We start from the raw sequence: 8,952 nt of genomic DNA, 5'->3' as shown, positions 1-8,952 counted from the left end.
GAATTAATAAAGAAGCCTGCCCAAGGCTTACTCCTCATTCACGGTGGGATAGAAGCAACTCTTGCAATAACCATGATACACAGTGCCATCTACAACAATGGGAAATAAAACCCTAAGTATGAGAAGGTACTCAGCTAGACTTACCTGTCATGAACCAGAAATAAAATGACTCCAAGGATTATGCAAGGCTGTACAAGTGGATGTAACTTGACAACATTTTTGCGTAAAAGCAATTGAATCATGGTACAGTTACAAATTCTTCACTAGGTTAATTATAACTATCCATTTCTAGATTAGCAACTATCCTGTGCCAAACATGTGGTATATCATTTAGAAGCATACAATAGTAACCATAGCAGGTATTGTAATTCCATATTCATCCGAACCATCATGTTTCATAACATAGTTGCTACGATGTTGGGACTAGCCAAGTTTCTCACTATCCGGGAGAGACGGCGATTCAAATCGATTTCAACCAGCTGGGAATTTATTCCTAACACAAACCCAGGTCTACCAGCCACGATAGCCTTAGGTCACTTTTGGTACAACTCAGGTACACATTTTGTGGGTCCGTACCACACCGCACAATCTAGAACACCAGATGCGAGGATGCTCAGGCCAAGCCTGCCCTTGGGCTCAGTTTGATCGTTCCCCAGAAGGGGCGCACAACAGAACGGGTCCCGACCTGAGTTAAATTACTCGGCTTCGTGGTTGGAACGAGTTATCCAGCCAGCTAAGTGAGAGGCATGCGTTCAATCTTGTCAGAAGCACCAACAACGATACGGTCCTTAACCGACATAGATAGGGATAGATCCACACCCAAGACCTCCATGTCTTGCTGCTTCTCTATCGACTTCCCGTCTGGTCTCAATTTTCTTTTACCCCATGGTTTTGTTCCACGATAGCAGATATAGCCAACCATGCTCCGGTATCCACCTACATCTCGTAGGTGATAGGACATCACCTGACTTCTACTAGTCTAAGCATGGCTAAGCATATATTTGATCCTAGGACCTATACTGGTTAGAGGTGTAATATCTGGACAAGGAATTTATATGCATCAAGTGGTTCCATTCAACTCTTATAACCTAATGCATCAATCATAAGTACTTAAGTAAACATTTGTAAATTACGGGGAGACTTATAATGCTCCAGGGCTTGCCTCGCAGAAAGGAAGTAGGGCGGTGGTCAGGACACTCCGGAAGCTCTTCAGGGTTCTGCTCCATGCCTTTGGGAGCTGCGGCTTGCGGATCCTCCTGCTGATTCCCTTCCTCTGCTTCTTCGAAGTCCAGCAACATTATCTCTTCCTTCGATCCTAGATGCATGAATATGGCATAAGTATTACGAATGCATATATGTTAACAAGTGCATCATGTTTATTGAGTAGGTGCATATCTCTTCTCGATTATTTAATTAACTACTTCCACAATGCATCGACTATACCACAAAACAGTAGCTACCTGTTTCACTCATAACTGGAGTTCTACTAATCCAAATATAGTGATCCTAGACTTTCTGGAAATCTTATCAAATTCTCTACAACTTTGTTATTAACCATTTTTACAGTACACATCATTTTCAACATGCAACTCATCAAACTCCAGAATCTGCCCGGAAACTATTCAATATGCAATACAAAGTAACAATACTTCTACTTCATGTAATCATTCAAAATTTGACAACATGAAATCTACCAACAATTTAAGCATACCAAATACATTTAAGATAATATAATGGTGAAGCTCAAACTATTTATTTAAATGCCTTTATTATTTTACTGAGATATTTAGGTTAAATAATAAACATATACAGATGTACTTCATAAATTCTCAAAAATTTACAGTGCCTTACTAATGCTATCAAAGGACTACAATAAAAATTTCATGTCATTTTACCTAGTAGAACATCCTATACAAAAATGATAAGGCAGCAAGGCTTAGAAATAGCATAAATGGAAAACCCTATTAAAAGTGTCAAGCAATAGATTTCCTATTTTTCTTAGCATCCATATACTACTAGGATTACCTCCAAAAATTTTCATGAATTTTGGATTCATAAATAATTTATAAAAATTTATACAAGGATTAACTATTCATAAAATAAAATCTATAACTATAAATCTACACATGCACTGGTCCTAAAATTTTTACAAGAGTTCATATATGCTAAGACTAGCTTACCACAAAAATTTCATAATTTTTGGAGCACAAGAACTCTAGATATAAAATAAACAAATTTGAATGCATTCAAAAGCACATTGCAAATACCTATTTAAATCTCCAAAACTTTCTACTGCAAATGTTAAAAGCATATTTTTCCTAAATACTACACTTCCTAAGGAACACTAACAAATTTATTTCACAATTTTTGGAGCCATCAAACTGAATATATAAAAATCACAAAAGAATTCAAAAACTGGATCAAATGAACTATCACACACTCTAACTATCGCTGACCGGTGGGACCCGCTGGTCAGGGGACCCCATGAGTCAGTGACTCGAAACAGGGCAGCGGCGCTGCACAGTGCTGGCGCGGCCAGAGCTCATCGCTGGTGAGTTCTCTAGCAAAACCACGGGCACTATCGTGATCTACTACTCAAGACACGTTGGATGGTCTAGGTGGTGACAGTGCTAGTGCGGCGGAGCATGATCATCGCCGGCCATGGCGGCATGGCGGTGCTGCTCAACTCTGTGCCGGCCATCTCCAGCCATGGGAAAGATAGGAGAGGAGTGCAATAGTACCACGGTGTCCTAGTGACTTTATTTCAGTAACAAACGCTTCACGCATAGCTCTGACAACGCTTGACCACGACGCGGTGGTGCAGGGGTTAGAACGTGGCAGCGCGGGTTGTCGTGTTCCCCGCCGGCGGGCTCACTAATGAAGGTAACGTCCTAGCACCGACTAATACACGTCCTGACCAAACGCTAACGCTCAAAATCGAAGGAAAAGCACCGATGAGCCGAGCCATGGCTAGCTTGCCATGGAGGCGGCCATGGCGACCGAGAACTTTGGCGAGAAGGAAACGGCGAATATGCCCTCACCAAAGCGTGACAGCCGCTGTAATCAAGACGAGGGGTGGAGGGAGGTGTGGCGTAGCTATGGCGAGATGGAGGTGGTGGTGTTGCGGCGTAGCGCACGTGAGGCGACGACGGAGCTGCTCGGTGCTGCGGGAGCTCGGCGGCTGCGCGCAAGGACAAAGGAGGGCCAGGAAATGCGAAATGAGGGCATGGACAGGAGCGGGTGGGTGCTGGCGTGATAGTGCCATGCTCCGGCGCATCGTGGCTTGCGCGGTCAGGGCAACGGCGATGTGCGGCCACCGCGACCTCCATGCAGCACGCGGTTCCTGCCGGTGTCGGCCACTGAAGATTTCGATTCAGTCGATTCAGTTGATTCAGGTAAGCAAGGCCGAGCCTGACGACGAGTTTTGCAATCAAGTGAACTGAGAATCCGTGGCTCCGTTGTGCAAACATCCTAAACCGAATTGGTAGACCTATGTACCAGCTTCAACTATTGTTCAATAATCATGTTCTAATTTTCAACCAACATCGAGTAAAATCAATCCAAAGTCAGGCTGACAGCACTGTCAGTGATCAAGACTTAGTAAAATTTTGTTAAGTGCTGAAATCTTGAGTTCTTCTGACTTTTGTGGGACCAATTCAAGCATGTTAGAAGCTAAATCAGTCAATGACCCAAAATAAAAGTTGTTCCTTATGTCAAGCACTACAACTTTGCTTTAGTGATCTCCTTGCATGCAAGGTCTCTAACACCTAGTTCAAACTTGGTCAAACATGTCACATTTACATGATGATACACACCAAAGCCTAGGCTTAATGACCTTTTTACCCCTAACCATGAATATCAAAGTTGTTCATAATGATACTCTAAACATGTTTAGGCAATTTGCAAGGTTATCCAATCATTTCATGTAGTAGTCACTCATTGAGCTAGTTAGTGTAATCATAAGAAAGCTTAAGTGTTGGTTCATGAAATGTAACCCTGAACAAGGTTCTATTTGCTACCCTAGGTGTGGCTACATGTTTGTGTGACTCACATCCACCAAGTACATGTGTCCACTCATGATCATATGCATAGATACATGGAGACATGAAATAACGAGAAAAGTTGCATATGTTTAAGAAACATGTGATAATAAGCAAACGTTGCAGATGTTGCAATCCAATGTTTCAAGTGTCAAAGCTTATATATGAATGCTTTATGATCATGCTCATGCTATGCAAGTCAAGTTATGCAAGGCTACCACCCGAGGTGTTATAGCCCCTCCCCCTTATAAAAATCTCATCCCGAGATTTGCAAGACCTACCATTCTTGGAAAAAGGCGGGATAAACTTCTCGTAGATAATCTTCTCTTTCCCACGTAGCATCTTGTTCACTATGATTGTTCCACACCACCTTATAGAATTTAATAATCTTACTTCATGTGTTACTCTCTCCATCTCCTCTAATACTCGAATCAGCTTTTCTTCATAGGTCAAATCCAATTGAAGCTGCACGTTGGTGGGTGCAATAGCTTCTTCAGGTACTCAAAGACATTTCTTTAACTAAGAAACATGGAACACATCAAAGATTGCACTCATCTCTGGAGGAAGTTGTAACTTATACGCAACCTTCCCTTTTTGTAACAGAACCGACCAATTTATAAGAGCACAAGTACAAAAGCAATCACTAGAGTGATCAAACCATCATACTTGAACCCATATAAACCCGGTAGTCAACTGAAACCATGAAGGATTTCAAACCAACTTGCATACAACCAAGATCATAGTAATTCAACATAAAAAGCCACATGTTACATCCATTTCACAAGTAGTTTATAAGTACCACATACATCAGAGTACACATAGTTGTTACAAAACGAGTTCACAAATAGCAGAAGCAAAGTAGTTAACACCATCACACACACTTAGTTCAAATACAAGCCAGTACCATAGTCATCTCCAGCAAAAGCATTAAGATAAGATAATATAGATGATCATGCCCATGATCTAGTCTTCATCCCCCGCAGGGTGGAGACAATACTTGCAGTAGCCGTTATATAGCACGTCATCTGCAACAAGGAGAAATAAACCCTGAGTACGAGAAGGTACTCAGCTATACTTACCCTGTCGTAAACCAGAAATAAACGACACCAAGGATTATGCAAGGCTTTATCAGGTGGATCTAGCTTGACAACTATTTTGCCTAAAAGCTTTAGTGATACGAGAACATAATTTGATTTATGAGTAAGCAGTAAGTTACCAATATTAACCTATCAACTAGATTAGCACCTGTACTAGAGCAAGCAATTGATTAACTCCAAACATTAATAACCATATCCAGTATAATGTTGTATCATCATCATCATTGATTTAACCATCAAGTTCAATTAAGTGCATCTACGTTGTCGCTACTCAGTCAAGTTCTCACTATCCAGGAGAGACGGCGATTCGAATCGATTCCTATCTAGCTGGAGGGGTATTCCTAACACAAACCCAGGCATACCTCATGAAGGCAGCCTTAGGTCACCTTTGGTACATCTCAGGAATCACGGCTCTGAGCAGCGCCGCACCCTCAGGGATTCCACTCTACCAGGTGGTCAATCTCACCTCGGACTTACGCCAATAGCTCCCCGCACATCCTTACTACCGCTAGGGTGCGCACTTTCACTTCTCGGTCTTCCGGCCTAAGTTGAGCTACTCAGCTTCACGGTCAGAATGAGTTATCCGGCCAACTAAGTGATAGGCATGCGTTTAACATGACATGAGGACATACAGCGAATCAGTCCTTAACCGACACAGACGGGGATAGATCCACAACCAAGACCTCCTTGCCTTGCTGCTTCTCTATCGACCTCCCGCCCGGTCACAATTCATTATTAACACATGGTTATTTTCCATGATAGCAATTATAGCCAACCATGACCAGGCATTCTCCTAATATGCAGGTGACAGGAAATCACCTGACTCTTACCGGTCTAAGCATGGCTAAGCTTTGATTCGCTCCTGGACCTAAATAGGATTCAGGGTACGTATACTGGCCAAGGAATAGATATATATGCAAGAAGTGTTCGCATCCAATTCCTATCACTTAATGCAGCAATAAATAAAGATACTCAAAGTAACCATTTTTAAAACATAGGAGACTTAGAATGCTCCGGGGCTTGCCTTTCAGAAAAGATGAAGGTTGGTGATCGGGGCACTCAAGAACTTCTTCAGTTGACTCCTTTCGGGGGCCTGCACCTCCTGCTCCTGAGCTTGCTGTTGCTCCTCCAAAAGTACTGGCTCGAATTCCAGAAGCGTAACTCCCTCCGGAACACCTATTGCATGCCGATGCATAAGATAAATATCATGGATGCATAAGGAATGACATGATGCTCATAATGAATGAATCGCAGTAAGTTTTTAATGAAACATCACTAGACACTCGTTTACCGATTAAGAATAGCTCTATTCAAATCACTTTAAAACATGTATCTAATCTTAACTTGAAGAACAAGATCAACTTACCTAACTTGCATAACCTAAGGTAAAGCTGCTCATCTTCAGTTAAAGGCCTAACACCTAAGAACATTACCATAAACTTAGAAATAGTAACGGTATACATAATTTAACATTTAAAGCTTCGTATGCATACAAGTAGTCCCTTAATTCAATCACAACCAGAGTTCTACAATTTCAAATGACTTGTATGAGGACATTCTGGAAAGCTATGAAATTCTCTACAAAACAATTGTAAACATCATAGCATGATACTTACGTTAGCTAACTCGAAAATTCCAGTAAACCTAGAATTTGTCCAGAATGGCAGGGTTACTAACTTATTTATTTAACGATGATGCAAAAGCCTAATTTGACCAAACCAAGCTTACCAACTTGTTACACATACCAGAGGAACACTAGAAAGTATGGTGCTAACTTCTAAATAAATTATTTAATATCCTTTTCCAATTTATTTAGTTAATTAGGTGATTAAAGCAATATATAGTAAAACTATTCATAAAAATCTACAAAAATTACAGTAACTATCTCATGCTTCACATAGACTACCATAAAAATTTCAAATCCATTGAGCAAGCAGAACTTGCTTGTACCTAAAATAACAAGTGGTATGCCCATTTTTAGCATAATTAGGAAACCCTAATGAAAAGTGTCAAGCAACAGATTTCACATTTTTCCTAGCATCATTCTAGCATAAGAACCATTACTCACCAAATTTTACCTACACTGGATCTATAGAAAAATTATGAAAATTCACACAAGATCCATCCATTGATAAAAAGAAATTCTATAACTTAAAAACCAGTACATGCACTAGCTCTGAAATTTTAACCAGAGATTCTACTAATGCATTAATAGATTACCCATAAAATTTCATCATTTTTGGACCATAGAAACTCAAGATAAAATTCAAACAAGTTTGCATGTACCCAAAAACACATTTCAAAGTCCTATTTAATTTATCCAGAATTTCTAAAACATGTGCTCATATAATATTTTTATTAAATACTAGACAATACTAGGAACTCAACAAAATTAGAACCATAACATTTGGATCTATATACTAGGAAATACCTATTTTTGAATATCAACACAAATCTGTGAAATAATAAAGCAAAACAAAATAATGAAACAAATCACAGCCACAGCTGGGCCAGCCCGAGGAACGGCGGCCCATGAACAACGCTGGTGTGGCCCAGACAATGGAGCGGCCCATGCTAGGCTCCCACCTCAGCCACGGCGGCTGACAAGGTGGACCCACGCGTTAGAGAGAGAAGCAGGGGAAGGAAGAAGACGACGGCGGGACTCACCGTCGGTGGCTTCTTCGGCGAGACCAATGGCGTTACGGTGCTCACTACAGTAATGCGCAACTAGCTGTGCCCTTGATTGAAGCTTTTGGTGTGGCTACAGGGTCAGCGACGAGCAATGGCGGTGCACGGCCACGGTAGGGCCGGCTCCGACGACGCTATGACGTCAAGGTCCCTAACGGTGACCCTACGGGCTTCGGTGGTGCTCCTATGACCTAACACGAGCTAGAGGAGGGAATGGGAGGATGCGAGGAGCGCTGGCCATGAGAAGTGCTAACTCTGGCGAGGTCCGACAAGGCGGTGGTGGGGAAAAATCAGCGATTGGCCCTTACCGATGCACGATTGACTCGCTAGCACGGTGGAAAAGGGAGAGGGGATCACGGCGGGGCTCCGGGTAAGCTGGGTAACGTGTTTTTGCCAAGACGTGGGAGCTAGGCAAGGGCGAAGTTCCAGCAGCAATGGCGGGCGGCTTTGGGCTGCGCTGAGGGAGGCGAGAAATGCGAACTGGGGCAGGCGACTCGGTCGGGCAAGCGCGGGGTGGCTTCAAGACATGGCTGGCTGTGCCAGGGCACCCACGGCGCGTGGCCCGTGCGCTCAGGCGAGCGGCGATGAGTGGCGCCACACGGCCAGTGAACTCTGACCCGGTCGGCCATGACGGTCACTGACCGTTTTCTGAAAACAGCGATTCAGGGTTCATCAACGATGACTAACAGAGCAGGTTTGACGGTGATTATCTCCTAATCCGTGATGATCTAGACTATGCCATAGTTAACAAAGTTGATCATCTATATGTGAACTACAACTCTTGTTATTGGAGCTCGAGCTGGTTTGGCTCTGTTAGGGAGATACAAGGTGAAACAGTTGGGTACACGAAACTGCAAAACACTTAAAGACTTAGGAAAATTTCTAAGTATGAAATCAGCATGAATTTCAGACTTGTGGGCCATGTTTGACCATGTTCCACACATTTTCATGAGTTGACCTAGAAAACAACTTTTGTTCCTTAATAAATTAGCTACAACTTTTGTAAAGAGTGTAAAGCCATGCAAGGTTTCTAATGTTGATCTTTTGAATTAGTCAAACAGTGACAATCCAAGGGTCAAATCTAGTCAAACCTTCACTTGAAGGGCATTTTGGTCATTTTGATCCAC

Source organism: Miscanthus floridulus, chromosome 6 (assembly GCF_019320115.1).
Source record: "Miscanthus floridulus cultivar M001 chromosome 6, ASM1932011v1, whole genome shotgun sequence".
Taxonomy (NCBI): domain Eukaryota; kingdom Viridiplantae; phylum Streptophyta; class Magnoliopsida; order Poales; family Poaceae; genus Miscanthus; species Miscanthus floridulus.
The sequence above is the reverse complement of the archived record's forward strand: the minus strand, read 5'-3'. Positions refer to the sequence as shown.